Source organism: Ovis aries, chromosome 13 (genome assembly GCF_016772045.2).
Source record: "Ovis aries strain OAR_USU_Benz2616 breed Rambouillet chromosome 13, ARS-UI_Ramb_v3.0, whole genome shotgun sequence".
Lineage (NCBI taxonomy): Eukaryota > Metazoa > Chordata > Mammalia > Artiodactyla > Bovidae > Ovis > Ovis aries.
The window spans coordinates 44,912,962-44,938,151 of record NC_056066.1 but is presented as its reverse complement, the minus strand read 5'-3'; the positions used below and the strand labels follow the sequence as shown (position 1 = coordinate 44,938,151).

Genomic DNA, 25,190 nt, shown 5'->3' with positions numbered 1-25,190 from the left:
CTCGTGTCAGGGACTGGACTGATGGATAGTGTTCCCTGCACTTTCACCCTGAGCCCGAGCCCATCTGTCATCCTCGTTTGGAGCCCCAGGAGCAAGGTGGAACCTTTGGGGCCAGCAGACTGGGAAACCAAAAGCCAAGGGAAGCCTTCAGTTCCTCACCTGGGCTTCTTTGAACCAGCCCCTCCCCTAGTCCTCTCCTGCTCTCTGCTGGCCCCAGGTTCTGGCTGCTCTTGGTGACACATCTCCCAAAGGCATCACACGGCTGCAAGATGCAGTGGGAGATGTGCGCACGCAGGTGCATGTGCATACCAGCACACACACATCTGCACCCATTCATGTGAGTGTGGGTACATGTGTGCATGCTCATACACAAGCACACATATACACTCACGTGTGTGCATACATATACACACATGCACGCATTCACAAACCTGCACGCACACACGTGTGGGTAGATGTATGCACACTCATACACAAGCACAATGTGTACTCACACACGTGTGCACACACACACGGCAGGATGTCTGTTACACCAGGGTGAGGACCACAGGGCGGAGAAGGGGTTTGCCTTTATTCCCTAAGTAAAGGGAGGTCCTTGAAGGTCGCAGGTCAGCAGGGGTAAGGTCAGTATCATATTTCAGGGGTCAGGCTCTGGCATCAAGGTGGGAGTGTCAGGGATGTAGATTGATTGGGCCCACTGTCCTGCCTGGGAGGACACATGGGGGCGGGGGGGGGGGCTCAACTGCAAGAGGGACAGAGAAACTGGAGACCAGGCACCACTGAGAGGGGAGGGGAGTGACGGACCTGCAGGGTGTGCGTGTGTGCATGTGTGTGTGCATGTGTGTGCATGCCCGCAGGGTCAGTGAGGGAAAGGAGGGCTTCCAGGAAAACCCTGGGACCCTCCCTGGGAGAGACCAGGAGGAATCACCTGGAAGAGAGAAACTGTACAGCCTGATCACCACCCCCACCAGGTCTGCACACACTCTCATCAGGCGGGGTTCGCTTCCACCACCTGCTGGTTTCTCCCCTGGGCTGGTTTCCTTCTCATCTCTCAGACGTGCGGCTAGTTTTCACACTTCCTGCTCGAGGTGGGCGTTTTAAGTCAACCTGCCATTTTCATCCTCTGTGCCCAGCACAGTGCCTGGCCCAAAACTCAGACAGTGAGAAACGGGCTGGAGGGGGTGCATTCAACCCCCTCCAAAACCTGTAGGCTGGGTTTTATGAGGTCAGGAAGTAGTCATCAATGTACAGTCCATTCCAGAATGTGACCTACCTTGGCCAAAGACACCTGTGTGGATTAATTTTAGAGACTGTTTAGAAATTTCCTTGATATACCAATTCATACACTTAGCACATAAAACCTATTATGTGCATCCTTTGTGACTACTAATAGCTTTTGTTGTCCCTTTATTCCTTGGTGTACATTGTATTTCCTGGTCCCTGGGAAATGGGAAGGACACACCATGATTCACCGACATCTTTGTTCAGAGTTCCAATGGACAAGCTTCCAGTCAGGACAGAACGTGGCAGACAGAGCTGTCTTCCTCATACCACTCATTTTACTGTACAGAAATGCAATTTTATAATTCTATTGTGGATTTAAAATACGAACCACAAAACTATTTTCTGAAAACACCAAACCTCAAAAGCCTGTATCCTAGTTTTATATATACATACAAAATCTCAATATTTTCCTTAAATTTTCTTGAATGTCTTCATAGCAGTTTTTCCAGAGACGATATTATAAACAACTCCATTATTGTCATGGGTCATTTTGAAAATGTGTCATTTAATTAAATGATCTACACAAATCCTCGGAGAAGGCAATGGCAACCCACTCCAGCACTCTTGCCTTGAGAATCCCAGGGACGGAGGAGCCTAGTTGGCTGCCATCTATGGGGTCGCACAGAGGTGGACACGACTGAAGCAACTTAGCAGCAGCAGCAGCAGGCAAATCCTTCTGGCTCACAGCTTCTCCCATTAAAAAAAAAAAATTAAAGCATTGAGTGATATATATAAGGCTTCCCAGGTGGTTCAGGGGTAAAGAATCTGCCTGCAATGCAGGAGACCCAGGTTCAACTGATCCCTGTGTTGGGGAAGATTCCCTGGAGAAGAAAATGGCAACCTACTCCAGTACGTGGGATTCCAGGAGAATCCCACAGACAGAGGAGGCTCAAGGACTATGGTCCATGGGTTCACAGAGTCAGACACAACTGGGCACACGTACACGTGATCCGTATCAGGCAGGCCACATTCTCTGATCCAGGCATGGTGAAGCCAGAACCAAGCGGGGCTACATTAGGTGCGGTTCCTGTTTTCAGTAACCTGCTGCCTTCAGCAGAAGTGGGGCTGTCTCACCCAGCCACCCTCTACACAACAAGGAGGTCACTGGACATTTTTCCTCCTCGGTGGGACTCGTGGCAGCCCACGTGGCTCACCCAGAGTCAGAGGGAGTCATTTCAAAAAGATTATCATTATCCTGACAAAATGCGATGGAGGTGTGCATGATTCATTTTTTAAGGGAGCCGTCAGCAAATGAACGAGGCAGGGCTGCGACAGCCCTGCTCCGTGTCCTGCTCCGTGTCCCTGTGATACTAATTACTAGAGACACGTGCACAACACACCAGGGGTCTTATCTCGCCTGTGACCGCTGATGAGCACAGGCAGCCTCCGGACATCCTTGGCCCGGGCATTGTTCTCAGTACTGAGGGAGGGGGCCTGGCTGCCTTCTTGGCTGCCTGCATCCTCAGTTCACAACTGTGCTCCTTGCCTTTGTTTTCTTTCCTTCCGATTTTTTCCTTCTTTTCTTGACCTTTCTCCTGTGCTGTTTCACAGATGCAGAACCTCAAGACAGGCTCCATCCTATGAAGGGTTTTCCCTCTTCATAAGACAGCCTCAGAAGCCCTGCAAGTTGCTCTGTTACCGGACGACAGGTGAAAGTCACTGTTTCAATAGGTCTTTGGGGCTTCCGTCCCCCCTCCATAAGGAGAACCACCTCTTCCCATAGTGTAATCTGCGGACTAAAAACCCTAGGGGTGAAACACTGAACACAGCGCCTCAGTGCAGGTGAAGTACCTGGAACCCAGGAGTTATTATCACCAAACTGTATCTGAACATGTGAAAATGTGTTAATTCAGATGCTGCATTTGTGGAATCACTCTTCCCTCTGGTGTGTGAGGTCATCAGTGTAACTAAATGAACCATCCAGAGCTCTGTGCTAGAGAATAGAGTAAATAGTGGTAGAGCCGTGGGATAAGTGCGATACAACTTCTCAGCCTCTCAGTATTGCCAGCAAACCCTACTGAGCCCCTCACCTTCCCAAGCCTAACCTTCCAGGTATCGCAGGTACTCAGTGCATACCTGTGGAATGACCCCACCAATAATGGGCAACTCCGCTACTTTCACTTTCTTGGACAGGCGTATGCTTCCTCTTAAAGATGGCATATGTGTGAGTATATGTCTTTATAAGGTATTTTAGAAGATTTTTCCTCAAACATGATCGATTTTCACCATATTCATATTTTGAAGTTCCAGCATTTTTTAAGTGGAGGAAAATTGGTTCACAGTATTGTGTTGGTTTCTGCCATACAACAAGGAGAGTCAGCCATGATTGCACATCTGTTTCCTCTATCTTGAGCCTCTCTCCTCCCCCATCCCAACTCTCTGGGTCATCACAGAGCCCCAGGCTGGCCTCCCTGTTGAAGTTACAGTATTTTTTTTTTTTAATTAGGACTTTATTCAGCTTAGTTGGTGAAATGTTGCAAGCTAAAGGCCAGTATTCAAGTGAGACCTGGAGACAGGCTTTGTTTAGAATGCTCAGATATTCTACAGAATGAAACCAACAATTTCCATTTTCATAGGGAAAACAAATTTCTGGCTTCTCTTCAAAAGCCCAAGCACAGTGGGCCCCTTCTTCTCCAGGGCTAAAGTCTGAGGGGTTGATTAGGTGTTCAGGTGAAATGCCTCTCCCCAGTGTGCCTGCCCGCCTCCCCCCACCGCCAGGACAATATCTGCACACAAACAGATATTGTGTCTGGCACGGTTTCTCCCCATGTTACCTTCAGGGCCCTGCAGGCACCTGGGGTGGGGAACTCCACAGAACGTAGAATGATTCTTAGAAAAGGGAAATATGCCTCTTAGGTTAAGATCAGCTTTTGAAAATAGCTTCTATACATGTCTTTGATGTATACCACAGTTCTTCAAAGATCATTACATTAAATTGTTGTTGTTTAGTCGCTCAGTGGTATCTGAGTGTTTGTGACCCCATGGACTGTATGAGGCCCACCAGGCTCCTCTGACCACGGGATTCTCCAGGCAAGAATACTGGAGTGGGTTATCCTTCCCTTCTCCAGGGGATCTTCCCAACCCACGGATCAAACTCGCATATCCTACATTATCAGGTGGATTCTTTACTGCTGAGCCACTGGGGAAGCCCATGTTCAATAATTTCAAAATACTTTAAATTTTTGATATTTTTAATGTATAGTGAGCTTAAAAGTTCATTATTAGTCTGGTATGTTTCAGTTCAGTTGCTCAGTCGTGTCCGACTCTTTGTGACCCCATGAATGGCAGCATGCCAGGCCTCCCTGTCCATAATCAACTCCCAGAGTCCACCCAGACCCATGTCCTTTGAGTCGGTGATGCCATCCAACCATCTCATCTTCTGTCATCCCCTTCTCCTCCTGCCTTCAATCTTTCCTGGCATCGGGGTCTTTTCAAATGAGTCAGCTCTTCGCTTCAGGTGGCCAAAGTATTGGAGTTTCAGCTTCAACATCAGTCCTTCCAATGAACACCCTGGTATGTTTAAGGGACTACTGAATAAAATGGAATATGTTTCTCTAAGATCTGGACAGGATTACAATCACAATTTAGTCAGAACTTACAGCCTCCTGTGATGTTCAGTGAGATTTCCAAGGTATTCTCACACAGTAGACAGCCTTGTATTGCAATGCAACTTGTGGTTGAAGACATCAGGTAGAGTTAAGATTTCAGTAAGGGTGAGCTATGCAAATTCTCTAGAATAGTACTCTGTCCACTTTCAGATGGAAAACCATCTCAGAAGTTTCTGACTTAAAAAATCAACTAATATAGTCCCAGGGTTGTTCGTGCAATTTTTTCCTCACACATCGATTCTTTCTTCTTTAACCTAGGAAGTAAAAAATACATGATTTAATAGTTTCCTATGACAACAAAGCCTCATTATTCTGCAAGTGTGTGTTCACACTTGTAAGAGAGGATGGAAAGGAATATTGGAGGGTTTATTTCACAGAAAGAAACAACTTCAAGCAACAATTAGCATTTGACAGTTCACGTTCTATTGAAGAAATAGATCACAAGTTTAAAATATCACGAAAACAAATGATAATCCTATTTCCGAGCTCACACATCTCCCAGGATGCTTGTAAGACTAACAAGAGGGAATGTTTGACATGTAATCATTATTCACATGCCCAGTCATTACAGAGAAATATTTGTGGAAAATGGATGGAAAGGATGCTGAATGCATTGCCTCTGGCCATAATATTTATTATGGGCTAGGTAAAGAGAAAGTATAATATAACATATCCAAACCTTTTAGCATACAAAAGAATGACAGGAAATTTTTTTTTAGTTATTGACCCAAACACATCGCAATTTTTAAAACTGCTCTTGTAAATACCATTCTGTTATTTCTACAAGCAACATTCCTGCAATTGGCTACAGTTAAATGTCAGCTAATAAATGTAAATAAGAAATAATTGTTAGAAGATAAATAAATGAGATGTGTGCATAGTCTGACAGATTCTTTATTTATAGTCACCATTGTCAGCTTTGGGACATATTCTTGAACCACACAAATATGTGTGATTCACAGATTACCCCATTTTCTTAGCTGAAACCTATTTTCTGACGCATTTTCAAAGTAGCTATTTTATTTTGTTTTCCAGGAAAATCTAACAAAGACAGTGTCCATATAACTCCACGATATATTAGAGAGGGGAAAAAAAATCCCGTCTTGGCAACTGTTGTTTTACTTTGTTCCTAGAGAGGACCACCACTCTCAACTAAAAAGATGTTAAAAAATAAAATACAATGAATTTTCAAAACTGCTGGGACAAAAAAGCTGACTGATGTGAGTTCTATAAAATCATTTCCCAAACCAGCAGTTAAAGAACATGTACAACTGAGTGGACTAAACGTTTGAATAAATACTTCTTTAAGAACCTTCGAGAGAAGTGCTCATTTCGGCAGCACATATACTAAAATTGGAACGATACAGAGAAGATTAGCATGGCCCCTACATAAGGATGACAAGCAAACTCGTGAAGCGTTCCATATTTTTAAAATCTACAAGCAATAAATGCTGGAGAGGGTGTGGAGAAAAGGGAACCCTCTTACACTGTTGGTGGGAATGCAAACTAGTACAGCCACCATGGAGAACAGCGTGGAGATTCCTTAAAAAACTGCAAATAGAACTGCCTTATGACCCAGCAATCCCACTGCTGGGCATACACACCAAGGAAACCAGAATTTAAAGAGACACGTGCACCCCAGTGTTCATCGCAGCACTGTTTATAATAGCCAGGACATGAAAGCAACCTAGATGTCCATCAGCAGATGAATGGCTAAGAAAGCTGTGGTACATATACACAATGGAGTATTACTCAGCCCTTAAAAAGAATACATTTGAATCAGTTCTAATGAGGTGGATGAAACTGGAGCCTAATATACAGAGTGAAGTAAGCCAGAAAGAAAAACACCAATACAGTATACTAACACATATATATGGAATTTAGAAAGATGGTAATGATAACCCTCTATGCGAGACAGCAAAAGAGACACAGATGTATAGAACGGACTTTTAGACTGTGTGGGAGAGGGAGAGGGTGGGATGATTTGAGAGAACGGCATTGAAACATGTATACTATCAGGTAAGAAACGAATCACCAGTCCACGTTCGATACAGGATACAGGATGCTTGGGGCTGGTGCATGGGGATGATCCAGAGAGATGATATGGGGTGGGAGGTGGGAGGGGGGTTCAGGATTGGGAACCCATGTACACCCGGGGCTGATTCATGTCAATGTATGGCAAAACCAATACTGTATTATACAGCAAAAAAAAAGGAAAAATAAAAATTTTTTAAATTCAAAAAAAAAAAAAGAACCTTAGAGAATATTTTGAAGTTCTAGTAATCTGATTCAAGACAGTAAAGTTACATATCAGGAACTTGGAGGATCCAGAGAAAGGAGAACTGATTGTATCTCTTACGATCCCTCTCAGAGACTCTATGTCTTAGCAGAAGTCAGTCAGCAAATAGTTAAATCAAACTGCTGAAAAGTGTACTTTACGCATACTTGGGATTTCTCATGAGCTGTAAGTGACTAGTCCTGACCACAAGGAAGAGGCAGAATAGCATCTTTGCCTTAGTGTAGGTTGGAGCCACCTGCGTGGACTTTGGCTAATGCAGTACCCATAATGAATTTTTATTTCATGAGGAAAAAAAAAAGCTCTGGGTAGATTCTAATGTTTGTATAAATATTAGGATGAAGCATGAAATTCCCAATGATACTCGCAACAGTGATGAACTTTACCTGACAAAAGAAGGTATTTTGTTAAATATATATGTTTATTTGTAAAATAAATACATGCTCACGTTCAGACATTTGGAATAAATATACATATATGTACATGGTGTGTGTGTGTGTGTGTGAAAATAAATTTGTCCCATAACCTGCAACCCAGAAATGACCTCAGTTCAGTTCAGTTCAGTTCGCTCAGTCATGTCCAACTCTTTGCGACCCCATGAATTGCAGCACGCCAGGCCTCCCTGTCCATCACCAACTCCGGAGTTCACTCAGACTCACATCCATTGAGTCAGTGATGCCATCCAGCCATCTCATCCTCGGTCGTCCCCTTCTCCTACTGCCCCCTATTGTCTTTCTGGAGAATTCCCTTTTATTTCCAATATTATAAATGAGGCTATTGTTCATGAAGTATTGTATCTTGTTTTTCCTAATAATATTATATAATAAGCAGTATCCCATGTAGTTAGAAATTCTTCCAAATAACCATTAAAATTACACAATCTGCAACCCTATGTGTCTCCTGTATTCCTTGTTCCTGCTTGAATGAATGAATGATATACAGGGAACATCTTGGTACACAATTTCTGTTCTAAATTTGGAAATATGCCCTTGTATTAAACGTATTCAATGTCCATGTAAAACTCCTGGGTTAAGTCATTGGAAAAGTTAAAGCCTCTGATACAAATTGAATTTTTTTGCAAAAAGAGGGAGCAATTTCTGTTGCCCCAGAAGTCAATCGGAATGCTTGTTGTGTCTCCATCAACACTGAGCATTCCTACTGAAAGAGAGATGGTTTCCCTCCTCCCAGGACAAAAGGCACTAATCGATTGTCACTTTACAAAGTGTGGTCCTGGTTGGATTTTGGTGTTGATAGAACTTCATATGCATAGACCTGTGGGGATAAGCAAACTTCTGAAGGCATCCCCAGATACATTAGGGACTGCAGGTGTTGCCTTAAGTCTCCCCTTGTTGCCCATCCAGGTGCCCAGACGTGCAGCCTTTATAGCCCACATGTAGCCCACACTGAGCCGCTATGTCTGACAGCATTTGGCCAGCAGGTTTGGCCAAACACTTCTTGAGCCATCTCCTGAAAACAAAAACTAGACTGTATTATTGGCATAAAGAAGGACACTTCTTCTTAGGGTTTGTCATCATTTTGAAGTATGAAATAATAGCTCAGCAGTTGCTGTGGGATGTTGGGGGGAGGGGGGGAGAAGCCGGGGCCGCCCCTGTAAAGAAGATTTGGTGGGACACAGGCGCCTGGGAGTGGGGAGGAACAGTGCTGCAGGAGCTGCTGTCTGGGGTCCTGACTATGCCGGGACCAGTCAGCTTTCCACTTCTTCTCTCTGCTCCTCTTTGGCACATTGTTGTTGCTGTGCAGTTACTAGCCTGTCCGACTCTTTGCGACCCCATGCACTGTAGCACACGAGGCTCCACGAGCAGGTGAGTGCAATTCTAAGGGCCCTTTCATTCAATTACTTCCACGCACCTTAATATATATGTTGCAAAGTTCCAGTTTTCAGAAGAGGTGAGGAAGGTCCAGCCCCACTTCCCCTACTGGTTTGTTTCAGCCCCATCACTGGGAGGGGTCACAACAGAACCCACCTGGCCACATGGACCTGCCTCTCCCATAGAGGCTAGGAGTGGGGACAATTTACCCCAAAGAGTGTTTATGAGAAGAGGATCAGCCTCCAGTAAATGTGAGCAGAAAGCAGGCGTATACAGTTTTATGTGCACGTGGGTTTAATTATAGGACAAAATTGCCCCATAATTTGTGGGTTGTAAGTTGTTCTTCCAAGAATCGAGACTGTCACCCTGTGAATTTTAAAGTGATATTATAACCAAGGCTTTAAAAGGCATTCTAAATTGTTATTTAAATTAAATGTTAATCAAAAATTAAATATTAATTAAAACTCTGGGTTGTTTATCTATTTAGTAGTTTGGTCTCTCTAAAATGCCAAAAACTGATTATTTGACTAACAAATGCCACAAATAATTCTGACATTTTCTTAGCCAAGGTGTCAGTTAAGATACAGTATGTGATGATGACAGAGAACAGAAGAGTTGTTGCTTAAACTTTTCTGCTTTTCTGTAGGATATTTGACACAAAAGATTGTCATTAATAAGGATAAAGCTGGCCTAAAATTTGAGGAAAAATTGGTATATCATCTATAATTTTGGAGAAGAGGCACATAATTACAATTTTTGCCTACTTCGGAAAAATATATCTGAGGGTTTTGAGAAAACATTTTCAAGAGGGTTGGGATGCATCTTTCAGATGGCATATTGGATAGCTTCCCATCAAGGGGCCTTTTCTGAGGTCTTTTCAGTAATGTGATTTAATCAAGGACTAAAATAAGGTTGGTGGGTCCAGGTAGGCTTCTGAGGCCTTTAATCAAATTTCAAAGCCTATTAAATTTAAGAGACAAATTATCTTGTCATCAAGACTCCTTCATTGAAACTCCTTCATTGAACCCTTGCTATGTCTAATTTACTACATTTTTGGAGTATTATTGTTCTTACTGGATAATAGAGCCAAGGCCTTTTATTCAACCTCTAATTATTTAGAATATATAAAATATATTACAGATTTCGATTTCTCAGTGGTATGTAAATGGTTATCTGTACAAGAAATAACTTGTTGACCCTGTTTAACGATTTTGTCTGAGCTGTCTACATCTATTCATAGTAATTCAAGCCAAGTTTCACTCATAGTGTTTACAACATAAACATATGTCATGAAATCAGCCTTGAAAATGTTCTCCATAACCTTTAAACTGTGTTGGGTGGAGTAACTCAAAATGTACAATTTATTGAAGGTCTTTCTATTTCACATTTTGTCTGGAATTATTTGTTTGTCAGAAAATAGGTCCCTGACACACAGCAGGCAGGCAGGCGAGAATTGGTTGACTAGAAGAGTAAACCAGTAAACCCAGACATCTCTTTACACTGTGGGTTTTGAACTCCACAGAAAGACCGATGGCTTTCTGCTCCCCTAAATCCAGAAGCACCTGGAGATAAAACCCTCCTCCAAAGACAGACACAGAACATCTGTGAGAAAGCAGTGGTGACCAAAGGATGCCAACGGCCCTTTCTACTCCCCAGGATAAGGACCTGGGCGGGAATTTCCACTTATCAGGTGTGTGTCAAAAACCACACAGGAATATCCTGTTTCCAGTAGTTGTTACTAAGAAATCAGATTTACACACACAGAACAGCAGAGACCACGGGTTTTACAAACAATCTAATAAACTCGAATGCATATTTTCTTTACATTAACAGTAGACTTGTTCTCATTGACCCCTGAAAAAAATATCCTAGTTAGAAATCTACTGCTTTTAAGAAGACCAAACCAGGAGATGCAAAATGGATTGTTTGCCTATATGTTGTCAATATACTCTGAAATCCGTTGTATTGGGAAGAAACAGACGTGGGGCTTGCTTGTTTCCTGACAAGCACAAATAACCGCCAGCACATCGCTGACACTATCAGTGTGTCACTTAGAATACTTTTTCTTTAAAGGTGACAGTTTGCTCCTGCTGTGTCAGGATGCATTGAAGTCAGTTCCCTTTGGCCAGACACAAACATCACAGACAGCTGCCTGGTAATTTTTCAGAGACAGTTATTTGAAATTGCTTAAGATGCTACAAGCACATCATGATTTTAATAAACTTTCTAAAGTGGAGGGTGGAATTCCTTGGATGCTCTTCGTTCTTAATGTGAAAACATTGTTTTCAGTCAATGGCAGGTGCCTCTCACCTTACCTTTCCTTGTATTCAATTTCCTTCATCACTTTGTAGAGAATCTTTGTAGAAATTATGTAATTAGAATAAAGACGTCGGCTGTAAAGACTGGACATCACTAAGGCCCATGCAAAGGTAGGACAAAGGGAAAAGTCATTGTGTTTCAGTCGATGATATTTTTAAGACAAAATATTAATTTATATAATGTTATTTGCTTTTTATTGTGTTTCTTTGTGATGGCGGTATTATTACTACTAATAGCGATTAACTATTCACTGAGCTCTTGCTCTGTCAGGCATTGTTCTCAGGGCTTCTCACAAGTTGATAGCTCAGTTGGTAAAGAATCTGCCGTAATTCAGGAGACTCCGATTCAATTCCTGGGTCAGGAAGATCCGCTGGGAAAGGGATAGGCTACCCATTCCCAGTACTCTTGGGCTTCCCCGTGGCTCAGTTGGTAAAAAAAATCCACCTGCAATGTGGGAGACCTGGGTTTGATCGTTGGGAAGATCCCCTAGAGAAGGGAAAGGCTACTCACTCCAGTATTCTGGCCTGGAGAATCCCACAGGCTGTATAGTCCATGGGGTCGCAGAGCCGGACACGACTGAGCAACTTTCACTACTTCATCCAACCGTCAGAATTATTAATATTCTCAAAGCCCAATCACCCCTATTTTACATTAAAGAAACTAAGTGATTCTGTAAATCTTTTGTTTCACACTGAGGTCCAGGTGTTTGAACTTTCAAGCAGGAGAAGCAAGTTGGTCCCCTGGGAGGCTGGTAAACTCTCCTCTCCAGGGACCAAACCCTTTGCAAACATTGAGCACCAAAGAGAGGAGACCCATGAGGTGGCCACTCTCACAGTCCCATGAGAAATGCAGACTGACAAGCCCAAGTTCTCTGATCTGCCAGGGTGACACCTGAAGATAATATTTTATGCAAATATTCAGTTCAGTCGCTCAGTCATGTCTGACTCTTTGCGACACCATGGACTGCAGCACACCAGGCTTCCCTGTCCATCACCAACTCCTGGAGCTTACTCAAACTCATGTCCATTGAGTCGGTGATGCCATCCAACCATCTCATCCTGTCACCCCCTTATCCTCCTGCCTTCAATCTTACGGAAATATTATTCCCACTTAATTTAGTGGATGGATCTCACTAGAATACAGGTGATTTCTCTGTTTTGTAATTTCCTCTCAATTTACCTTCGAGAGGATATTGTCTTCCCTTAATCTTGCTTTTATTTAATTTTTACTTTCTTTAACATTCAGAGGCCTGAAACTGGTTTTTCTAAAGTGCGGGTCTGAAGAGACTCTTCTCTTGAGTTTGGTCTGTTAAGTCCTGCAAGCTTCTCCCCTCTTCACCCCTCATTCTGCATCCTCAACCCCCTAATCTGGTAGCAGGTCCCACCACGTGCGTGGAATGTGAGATTTTTCCAAAAGAAGATTCATGCTCTCTTGGGCCTCTACGTCCTCGATCATTTTCTCCTTTGCTTGGAACACTCACTCTCCCTCTTTTTTCTAGATATCACCCTCATCAGTCAACACTTAAGTGAATCATCGCTTCCTCTGAAAAGTCTTTGCTGACACTCCCATTGTACAGCAAAGTAAATCATGATCCATATACACATATCCACTCTTTTTTAGATTCTTTCCCCATGTAGGCCATTACAGAGCATTGACCAGAGTTCTTGTTCTATACATATGTGAGTGCTCAATTTCTCAGTTGTGCCCAACTCTTTGAGACCTCATGGACTGTAGCCTGCCAGGTTCCTCTGTCCGTGGAATTTTCCAGGCAAGGATACTAGAGTGGGCTGCCATTTCCTATTCCAGGGGATCTTCCCGACCCAGGGATTGAACCCACATCTCCTGCATCTCCTGCATTGGCAGGTGGATTTTTCACCACTGAGCCCTGGGAAGCGCATGCTATACAGTAGATCCTTATTAGTCATCGATTTTACGCACAGTAGTGTGCGTAGGTCAATCCAGTCTCCCAATTTGTCCCTCACCCCTAAAGCTCCCGATGGTAACTGTAAGTTTGTTTTTTACATCTGTGACTCTATATCTGCTTTGTAAATAAGCTCATTTGTACCATTTAGATTCCACATAGAAGTAATAGCTAGGCAGGGCTTCTTTCTCTCACATGTCAGGGCAAGGAAGCAAAATGCAGAGTATTTGTCCTTAAGACATTCCTTTGAGATTTCAACAACCTTTTATTTTAAAAGACGTCTTATTAAAATCAGTACCTCTTGTTTAGAACTGTTCAAGGGCGGAAGGAAGAGCTGACAATGTCAGAATGTGTCCTCAAGTACACATATTCCTATTTCCCTAATAAGGTATAGTATAGGAGATACCTGATGTGGATGTAAACAGATAAACAGGATCTGGTCATGGAAAATTCACCTGAACATCTTAGAGTTGTCCATTTCCAGGGTGAAACCAGAAAGCTGTTGAATTAGTGCTTAGTGCTCCATATACAATGAATGCTGCTGCTGCTACTAAGTCGCTTCAGTCGTGTCTGACTCTGTGTGATCCCATAGACAGCAGGCAGTCCACCAGGCTCCCCCGTCCCTGTGATTCCCCAGGCAAGAACACTGGAGTGGATTGCCATTTCCTTCTCCAATGTATGAAAGTGAAAAGTGAAAGTGAAGTTGCTCAGTCATGTCTGACTCGTAGTGACCCCATGGACTGCAGCCTACCAGGCTTTCAGACCTAGAAAATATTTCCCAAATGGGCAGATCACAGTTTTACAAAATAATCATGTACTTTTCATGATAAAGTATTTTCTGTTCAGATGTTACAGAAGTAATTTCACATTTTCTTTACTGCCAAACTTTTCAGACACTTTAGTATATTAATATGTATTATAAACCTATGGTATTAAGACAAAGCATTTTTTAACTCTTCAGCTAATGAAGGGAAAAGATAACATAGCTACCTTTAGAAAGTTTAGAAAGTTTGAGGGTTTGATGGGGAAGAAGTCTGATTTTCAACAACGTAAAAGGAAACCTAATTTAGGAAATTTAATCATGATGGACTAGGAAATATTCATGGAATTTTCAAAACCTTCTCGATACTGTTTTTGTAATATTCCCACGTGTGACATTTTTATAAGCCCAGTCAGTTTCCTTTTTGGTGGGTAGGGACCCTCTGGCTGCCCCAGATTGAAAACTGTCCTTATAAAATGTAGGTGTGTCACAGTCAGAGATAGCCTGTATTTCATCCTCTGCTTCATTTGTAGAAAGATATAAATCAAAGTAAGACGAGAGGAAGCCGCTGTCACCGCCGAGCATTCACCAGCGAGATCCCTGGCCTCAGAGCCTGTTCTGCACACCAAGTGCACGGCATCACCTTACCACTCTTAATTTATGGTGCTGCTATGTCTGTTTCACCTTGTCTTGCTGTCAAAATGAATTAGGAAAAGGTGAGAAATCGTTAGATCTTTAAGGGATTCTTGCAAACACTTGCTACTAAGAGGAAAATGAGAAGGCTGGCATAAACATTCCCAGCTGTTTCTATGAGTAGGTAGCAGTACCTGCTAAAGGATTCTCCCCCAATTATGAATTTTTCCACAGCAAGACACTCCCATTGGACCAATTCAAGGCATGACAGATAGATAGACACAGATTTCTTTATTCAAGTCAGTTGCTGGGGCTGCTGTAAAGCTGTTAATCGTCACTTACCCTATTTGTGAAATGAGCAATGTGTAAATTCAATTCAGTTAATATGTATGTAAAGTGTGCACAGTGCTGTACAAGGAACCTTGGGCCAGGCAGTGAAGAAGGTGCCTCCTGCCGGGTCCTTCCTACCTTGTGGAGCCACCACCAGGCACACAGCCTGTGAAACACCAGTGCTGGTGGGGAGGGAAGCTTCACACAAACTTCTCATCTCTAACCCTCACCCTTGGGTCATCCATCACCCAATCAAAGCTGCTGAACACAGGATGGAAGCCATACGAGCCCACTGGATTTTTCTAGATAGGTAGCGTTTTGTTCGACTTCCATTATTTTCCCATTTTATCTCACTTTTAAAAAATCAATACTTTTATTTTAGCGAGCCAGAAGATTCTAGTCTGTACCGCTTAAACACAGGAGCCATGTGGTGTCATTCTTAGACGTGATGTCAGAAAACACCAATGCCGGCCCTTCCTTCTGCTTCTACAGCAGCTGCATGAACTGAGCCGTCGGCGAGGCTTCTGAGATGCAAAGACTTCACCTGCAAAGACAGTCTATTCTGTTCCCCAAACTCAGAGAATGAACTGAAATGGTGTCAGGGAGGATTTTATGTTCAGCATTATGCAAAATGTAAATGCTGATACTAGAGACCTCAGTTAAGAGAGTAAACTGACTGTAGCTGCTGTCCTACTGAGGTTTTACTTCAAACGACCCCTCTGTTTGGAGAATTTTTTGCATTCTTTATGCAAACTTATTTCTGACCCTGCTGCTGCTGCTGCTGCTGCTAAGTCGCTTCAGTCGTGTCCGACTCTGTGAGACCTCCAGAGACGGCAGCCTACCAGGCTCCCCCGTCCCTGGGATTCTCCAGGCAAGAACAGAAGTGGGTTGCCATTTCCTTCTCCAGTACATGAAAGTGAAAAGTGAAAGGGAAATTGCTCAGTTGTGCCTGACTCTTAGCGACCCTATGGACTGCAGCCTACCAGGCTCCTCCATCCATGAGATTTTCCAGGCAAGAGTACTGGAGTGGGGTGCCATTGCCTTCTCCGATTTCTGACCCTATGTTTCCCTGAAGCAATGGTGTTCAGTGTGATTTTCTGAAATGTTATACTTTCAAAAAACCAAGTTGTTCTCCAACTTGTAGAGAAAAAGACAGATGGCTACCATGTAATTATTTTTCAGTGTTTACATTTTTCTCCCATGATATATATGTGTGTGTGGATATGTATACATCTTTTTTAATTTTTGAAAGCTGCTAACAGTTCAAGGAAAAATGAACATTTAATTGTAATATTGCAAAGAGCAACATTTGGCAGTTGGTGAGACTAATCCTTCAGTCTGAACGTAAGTAGCTTATGTTACTATTTTTATTCTACCAAGAGATGTTGTGGCTTTAACAATGACATTATTTGTTTTTAAGCTTCAGTGGTGTATTCATAAGGTCATAACTCCTACAGAACCAATGTCCTTCTGTGTGTGATACTGTTATATCACTTTCCAGGTGAGCCACCCCTAAGGACAGCTCACAACTTGGTGACTTTAAAAATAAAATGAAATAGGTGACTTTAACAAATATCTTATTTTTTAAAGCAGTCTTGGGTTCACAGCAAAATCAAAAGGAAGGTGTAGAGATATACCACACACCCACTGCGCCCACAGGCACAGCCCCATGCTATCAACATCCCCAGCAGATGGGACATTTGTTACACCTGATGAACCTACTCTGACATGTCATCATCACCCAGAGTCCAGAGTGTACCTTAGGGTTCACTCTTGGGGTCCTTGGTGTCATACGTCCTATGGGTTTGGACAAATGTGGCCTGATCCCTGGGTCAGGAAGATCCCCTGAAGGAGGAAATGGCAACCCACTTCACTATTCTTGCCTGGGAAATCCCATGGGCAAAGGAGCCTGGTGGGCTACTGTCAATGGGGTCACAAAGAGTTGGACACGATTGAGCATGCACGTGTGGACACACACACATAATCCTATCCTTCATTACAATGTCATCCAGAGAAGTTTCACTGCCCTAAAAGTCCTCTGTGTCCAGCTGTTCATCCCACCCTCCCATTTAAAACCTGATAACCAGCGACTTTTTTACTGTCTGCATAATTTTACCTTTTCCAAGATGCTGAGAAGTTGGAATCATAGTACATAGCACTTTCAGAATAGCTTTTCTCACTTAGTAATATATATTTACCTTTCCTCCATGTCTTTTCATGGTTTAATAATTCTTTTTTTCTTAGCATTGAATAGTCGGTCTAATCACACTAGGACCGCAGCCTTGTCTAACTCAATGAAACTAAGCCATGTCCTGTGGGGCTACCCAAGAAGGGCAGGCATAGTGGAGAGGTCTGGCACAATGTGGTCCACTGGAGAAGGGAATGGCAAACCACTTCAGTATTCTTGCCTTGAGAACCCCATGAATAGTATGAAAAGGCAAAATGATAGGATACTGAAAGAGGAACTCCCCAGGTCAGTAGGTGCCCAATATGCTACTGGGCATCACTGACTCGATGGATGTGAGTCTGAGTGAACTCCGGGAGTTGGTGATGGACAGGGAGGCCTGGCGTGCTGCGATTCATGGGGTCGCAAAGAGTCGGACGCGACTGAGTGACTGAACTGAACTGAATAGCCCATTGTCCGGAAGGATCACAGCTTATTTATCCATCACCTACTAAAGGACATCTTGGTGTCTTCCTGGTTTTGGCAATTATGAGCAGAGCTGATATAAACATCCACACACAGGTGTTTGTGTGGGCATAAGTTTTCTGCCTCTTTGGGTAAATATCAAGGAGTGTGATTGCTGGATCCTATAGTAAATAGCATCTTGCTTCCTCAGAAAATGAAAGAGGGCAAAAAAGAATGGGTAAGCACAATAGAAATCAATCTGAGATGTCACATCTCATCACTTTTGTTTCTTTGGCAGTGCCTGCAGCTTACAGGATCTTAATTCCCTGACTAGGGATCAGATCTGAGGCCCTGGCAGTGAGATTACCAAGTACTAACCACGGGACCACCAGGGAATTCCCCAAGCCCATCACTTTTGCCATTGTCTATTCTTCAGAATCAAATCAATAGGTCCGGCATCCCCAATCTAGGGGAAAGGATAATGCAGGAAAGAATTCCAGAAAGCAGGATTATTGGAACTATTTTATTTTTAAATTTTTTTCTTGAAGCCTGATTGATAGACAATATTATATTGGTTTCAGAAATACAACATACTGACTCAGAATTTATATACTTTACATGGTAACCATCAAGAGAGTCTGGAAACCACCTGTCACCACTATTACTGACTATATACCCAATGCGGTGCAGTACCTCCCTGGGACTGATTTATTTTGCAGCTGGAGATTTCACCTCTCCATCTCCCTCACCTGCTGCCCTCAACCCCCACTCTTCTCTCTGGCTACCATCAGTTTGTTCTCTGCACCTAAGAGTCTGTTTCTGTTGGGCCATGTGTGTTCATGTATTTCATTTTTTAGATTCTATCTGTAAATAAAATCAGAGGACATTTTTCTTTCTCTTCCTCTGTCTGACTTGTTTCACTTAGCATTATACCCTCTAAGTCCATCCATGTTTTCCCAAATGGCAAGATTTCATTCTGAAATGAATTCATCATTACTCTGAGTAATAATCTATTAATTATATAGTGATATATGTACATATATTCTTATCATCTATTGATGGACACTTAGGTTGTTTCCATGTCTTGGCTATCACAAACAGAGTGGCTGCAAACACTGAGGTGCATATATTTTTTCGAGTTAGTTTTTTTCTTCAGATAAATATCCAGGAGTGGGATTGCTGGATCATGTGGTAGTCTTATTTTTAATTTTTTGAGGAGCCTCCACACTGGTCTCCACAGTAGCCATCCCAATTGACATTCCCCACAAGGGTTCCCTACTCCATTGGAAACGCTTTAGAAGCAAACTGTCACAATAAACAGAAAGAAACAAGCAAATCACAAAATTAATCAATCCTTGAAATTCTATGATTGGGTCATGTTTTATTTCTTTCCTTTCAGTGTTCATTACGTGTGTTTTCTTCAGAATTAAATTTTTATACCTACTAGGCAGCTAAGTACTTGGACTTGTTGATAAAAAATAAGAAAGCAATCATTTTACCAGGTAGATAAAACCTTTGACTATATTTATCAGATTCTGTTAATATATCCAGGTAATTCTCATTTCAGAGCCAAAAGCAACTTCAATTAATGGCAATTTCTTTTCTCCAATCTAAATAAAATTATGTTCCCATATATGTGTGCACTTATTTTTGAATTGCCAATTTTTTAAGCTTCAAGGCATTTAGAAGTTTTATAAAAATGATTAACTGATTGAGATACATTTTTCTCTTTATTCAGGCTTTAAAAGAACAATGCAAAATTTTATTGCTTCTTTAATCCACTGCAATTGTTGCAAGTCTACACCTTAATTAAATTATTTTTTTAAATCAAAACTCACTTCTTCAGTTGAGATTCATAAATAATGGTGGTTCTTAAAATGCAATCAGCATATGACGAAAAAAAGACAAATAATGGTATTTCAGTGACTGCTAAGCTATCTCAAGCTATGAAGTTATTATTTAAATAGCTTCTAAGTCCTCCAAAATGAAATGCTAGTGCATGATAATGATGGCAATTTTAATCTAAGTATTGATTTTGATTGATTTCTTGCATTCCAATTAATAGTAGACTATAAGCAAGCTTACTTCTCATTTACTCATATATAACAATGTATGGATAAAATGTGTCCATTACCAAATTCACTAGTGCTAAATTTTGAAAATTTAGCTTTAAAAATAATAATATTTGCATGTACTCAGTATACAAGTAAATTTTACTTCTTCAATAGGAATTCTGGAAAGACAAATAGATATTTTGTCATCTGTGAATACCCTGCCTCTCTCTAAGTGTAATTTAGATCACTCAAAGGAAGATTTAACAAAACTATCAAATTAAACAAAAATGAATAAAGATACTAGGACAAAAGGAAACAATAAAGGAGCAAGTTCAACTTTTAACTGTTGAAAAAAAAAGAGAAGGAAGAGAAAGAGGGGGAAGCTCACAAGAGGAAAATAGCAAATTATATAAAATAAGAAATAAGAGGAAAGGAAAAAGAATAAATGAAAGAAAAAAGGAAAACAACCATATGCCAAGTCGCATGAGTCATGTCCGACTCTGTGTGACCCCATAGACGGCAGCCCACCAGGCTCCTCTGTCCCTGGTATTGCCAGGCAAGAACACTGGAGTGGGTGGCCATTTCCTTCTCCAGTGCATGAAAGTGAAAAGTGAAAGTGAAGTCACTCAGTCGTGTCCAACTCTTAGCGACCCCATGGACTGTAGGCTACTAGGCTCCTCCATCCATGGGGTTCTCCAGGCAAGAGTACCATATAAGTATATGCAATAAATTCCATAGGTAGAAAATAACACCTGCAAAAATGACTTGTTTGCAGTGAAACTCTTCTTAGAGAGTTGCCCACATCCACCTCCAGGTTGGCCTGGAGGAGATTGTCTTCTTGGGACTGGCTTGAAATGCAGCTGGAATTGCCCAGATGTCTGACTTTATTTTACTAATAATCCTCCCTTCAGAGAGAGGCTGTGCAGGCTAATTGTGCAGCAACAGGAGCGTTTCTAGTTGCTTCTTCGTGTGAACCTTGATCTTTCATTCCCTGACATGAAAATGAACTTGAAACTGAGTCTTTTGTGTTTCTAGTCTTAGAGCAGCAAGCCTCTAGATACAGAGGAGTGTTTCATGGAAGGAGGGCATGTGGAGAATTTCAACAGGCCAGTCTCAAGGGATGGGCTTCCTTGATGGGCTGCCATGCCCTCTCCCAGGCAGTTATCACAGATAAACATATGTCCATAAGGCCTTGAGTGTACTTCTGCAAGTGGCATGGTGAGGTTATCACAACCAAGAAATAGGGTCAGTTATAGAACTAGCAATCTGGGTTAGCATCATTCTAATTGAAACTATTATCTTCCCCCAAAATGCAAATAACTTTGTGGAGACTTATTTTCTACATAAAAATTATTCCATTAATTTTTTTCACTTGAAAAAGAATGAAATTGTGTTAAAAAAAAAAAAGCAAAGTAAAGATCACTTGTTATTAGAAGATCAAATGTAATTTAATTTTGACAACTTGCTGTCAAAGTCATCTATCCTTATTCTTTGATCTGATGAATGCATTATTTTGCAAAAATGAATTGTGAAGTTTTTATAAACCTGATTTCTTCAGTTAGTATATAAAGAACGTAGTAAATCATCCTTTAATGTACTCCCAAAGAATTTTGTACTTTCTCATGGTTCTGTCATTGATAAGGAGTTTAGATTATACCTACTGTTTTGTTGTTTTAAGGAACACTGCACAAAATGATATTTCTAATCCTCCAATTCATAAAATTATGGGCCTAATAGTCTTGCCTCGCAAATCCACCTTACCTCTCAAATCCATCTTCAGCTGCTATTTCTCCCACACAGGAAGACAGAGAATGTTGGTTATTATAGATTAAACAAAGGTTATATTTATTAACCCTTATTTAATCATCACAGTCAAGCAAACAGCTTTAATCAGAAGAATAGAGCTGAAGCATAATATTTAAACTGTGCATAAAAATACGGCATTTAATCTAATCGAGTCAGCCGACAATGAGCTTGCCACATTTAATGTTTGCTCTTCAAACCTGGAATTCATTCCTTCTGTCACTCTAATTCCTGAACCCAATTTGGAAATAGTTTGCATTATATGCTATCTCACAGCTCTTTCTGTTTGCTAACCAAATAGAATATGTTTAAAGACTTTGTCTTCCTGAATGTGACATTGTTAAAAATCAAAGGCGTTTTACAGTTACAGCTGCTGGTGGAATAAGAGACTCATTTCTTAAAGACAACTTAAAAATACACAGAGAGAGTGAGAGAGAGACAGACATAGTCCTGATTCTTTCTCTACTACTTCAGGTTTTAATAACTGAAGTAAAACACACACACACATATATATATGTACATACATATATATTACGTATGTGTATGACAGGAGTTTTTTTCTCATCTAAGGAATCCTGTCCAAAGCAAACATTCCAAGTAGAGGAAATCGCGAGTATGCAGAGAACAGAGAAGAAAATAGCGCTTCTTTACAAGCAATTTACTGAGTGCAGAGAGCAAAGGAGATCATGCAGCTCTCCTCATTTTTCTCTTTAGTTTTCCTGTCACGTTGCTAGTACTTCCAGAGAAAATCCCATCAAAGGAGCATCAGTTGGAGAACTCCTCACCCCAGTTAAGAGTGGCATGTGAGCAGGCTGATGGCAGGACCGGACATGTCACCAGGGGAGTGGAGGGGGGAGGCAGCGAGATGGAGTCAGGGTTGCTTCCTAGAAGCTGGGGCACACTTGCTGGTTTATCCCATTTCCCCCAAAATTAGCCTTTGGCTTTCAGGGTGATTGACTTTGTTTTCATTTTTTAAATTTACCTTTCCTTAACTTATTGAACAGACAGCTCCAGATCGGAGTCTGGGGGCTGTTCTTGGCTCCAGGACAGGGCACACACCAAAGCCTGCACTTGGGGAGCTTTGATTCCAGAGAAAACAACCAACAAAGGAAAAGAGAATTCAGACCCTACCTTGGACATAAAGGCCGTGAGAAACCCCTGCAGAGGAAGGAACTAGCCTACACGGGTGGGGGGGCGGGGGTCGTGGTGCCATTTTCAGTCAGCGGCCCGCAAAGCCTGCTGGCACAGTTGACAGTCCAGCAAGGTGCTAAGGAAGGAGAGCCAGGAAGCCAGGAAGAAAGTTAGACAAGCACGGGAGCGTGGAGGCCGGGGTGTGCAGGATGCGGGGCGAGCTCAGAGGGCAGAGGGTGCGGGATGAGGCTGTCAGGGGCCATTGGGGAGCACACTCGCTTCTGTTCAGTGTGAAGTGTGGACCCCCAGAGTCTGGGAAGGGGACACCTGGAAATGTTTTGTGGGAAAAATCGTAAGTCAGGCGAGAGCAGGAGGGGGTCCTGACTAGAGCGACAGCATCCCACAGCTGAGTGGGGAGGGGACGGGGCCCCAGGAATGTCCTTAGGGTACAGCTGTGAAGATTGCTTGATTGCTTGACAATGTCAAGGGGAGTTGAAACCACACGTTTTCTCTTGAGAAATAAGCCAAAATATTCTACCAGATAAAAAGAGGCCTGGGATGTGATGGGGTTAGGGGATGGGGACAGAGATCTGGAGGTTCATGCAGGGAATCCTGGGTGTGAGATGTTCCCTTGTCATCCGAGTAGGTCTCCAGGAGACAGTTAAATAGATGATTCTAGGCTCGGGAGGTCCATCTAGTCAAAGCTATTGTTTTTCCAGTAGTCACGTATGGATGTGAGAGTTGGACTATAAAGAAAGCTGAGGGCTGGAGAATTGGTGCTTTTAAACTGTGGTGTTGGAGAAAACTCTTGAGAGTCCCTTGGACTGCAAGGAGATCCAACCAGTCCATCCTAAAAGAAATCAGTCCTGAATATTCATTGGAAGGACTGATGCTGAAGCTGAAACTCTAATACTTTGGCCACCTGATGTGAAGAACTGACTCATCTGAAAAGACCCTGATGCTGGGAAAGATTGAAGGAGGAGAAGGGTCAACAGAGGAGGAGATGGTTGGATGACATCACTGACTCGATGGACATGAGTTTGAGCAAGCTCTGGGAGGTGGTGATAGACAGGGAAGCCTGGCGTGTATAGTCCATGGTGTCGCAAAGAGTCAGACACGACTGAGCAACTCAACTGAACTGAGGCTGCTGAGAGCTGGAGCCAGAAAGATGGTAGACAGACTTGGGCGTGTTCCTCACAAAGGTTAAACTCCACGCCTGGATGGAGTCACCAAAGGAGTGGGCGTCCGGAGAAATGTCCACCATCGTGCGCCAGGGGTCACAAAGGACATGGAGAGACTCGGGAGAAACAGTAAAAGTTCAGCCCTGAGGGCACCGGTGGAGCAGAGGAGGGGTGCCAAGCTGTGTCAAGGCAGCCGCAGGTCCAGGGGAATGAGAGCTGGGCACCAACTGACAGGGTGGAGAGGGGGGTCACTGGCAAACTTGGTAAAGAGGAAACAAAAGGAAAAAAAAATCTTACTCTTTGTGTCGGCTTGCTAAGCCACTGCACACTTGCTGGCGATGTTTTCTTTTATTCTCCAGGTGAGTTCCCTAAACTGAGCCTTCCCCGAAGGTGAGGAACCTCAAGGCTGGCAAGGGAACTGCCTTGCTGCCTTTCTCCACGTTCAATAGACACACCTCCCATTGGCCCCGAAGACCAGACGGTCTTACTCCAGCCCCCCTCTCTCCTCAGGGAGGCTCTGGAATGGGGTCTCCCAGTGCGTCTGGCTGTGTAAGAACCCTGTCTTTTCTCACTCCTGAGCTATGGGTGGGCCGATTGTACCAAAACCGCCAGCATCTCCCACCCCTGCCTCTGTGTCTCTTCCTAACCCTGCTTTGTTCTTTCTAATTATCCCTGCAACCTTCCTTCTCTCCTGTTTTTCATTTTCCGGATGGAGGCCCTGACACAAAGAGAAATTAAATGCTCTCCCCAAGGCTCATAAAGCGGAGCCACATCTCTCAGAAAGCCACCTCCAGCACCACACTTCCTCATGCTGGTCCTCGGCGCGGACGCCCTCACCGGCCACTCCAGCAGTGGCGGGTGTGATAATGGCCCAGTAAATCCTGTATGGACACTCGGAAGCTGTGTCTTCCTGGAAATTACATGGTAAATAATGACATTTGTAGGGAACAAATAATTCAACTATTCGTTACCATGTCAAATGCAATTTTAAGATCTGATGAGGCAAATCTTGTTTAGGAGATAAAAACGGAGGATATAAACCAGATAATTGCCAAGTGATTAAACAGGAAGTGCCATGCGTGTATGATTAATGCAGAGAGGCCCCAGAGCGAGCGGGGATGTTCCCCGGGGTGTGCGTGTGCCCGGGGATCTCTGTGCCAGGTCTGACTCACCAAGCTCTGCATGCCTTTCGGGGGACTTGGCGCACACGCCTCTCTTCCTCCCCTCCTGAAGACGTCTCCATTCTTCCCATTTCACTCCTCTGTCTGCCCCTTAACTTCCCTGGGAATCCACTCTTCTCTTCCACTTTTCGCTGCTCCTCTTTTGAGGGGTGTTTCCTGTTTGCGGCTCCTGCCTTGTCGTATGTTCAAAAAGGAGGAAGGTCCTATGCTGTCATCCTGTCATGAACAATC

General features: G+C 42.9%; 1 long non-coding RNA gene and 1 other non-coding gene across 2 annotated transcripts; one reads left to right on the top strand and one right to left on the bottom strand.

The window, feature by feature from the left end:
- Positions 1-4,457: 4,457 nt before the first annotated feature.
- Positions 4,458-25,164, bottom strand: LOC132657653 (uncharacterized). The gene is made up of 2 exons (XR_009596142.1): positions 24,951-25,164; positions 4,458-5,146 (listed from the first exon to the last, which is right to left on the bottom strand). It is a non-coding gene; the product is annotated as an uncharacterized LOC132657653 (long non-coding RNA).
- On the top strand, positions 6,216-6,322 carry LOC114117689 (U6 spliceosomal RNA). The gene has a single exon (XR_003591347.1). It is a non-coding gene; the product is annotated as a U6 spliceosomal RNA (small nuclear RNA).
- Positions 25,165-25,190: the final 26 nt, after the last annotated feature.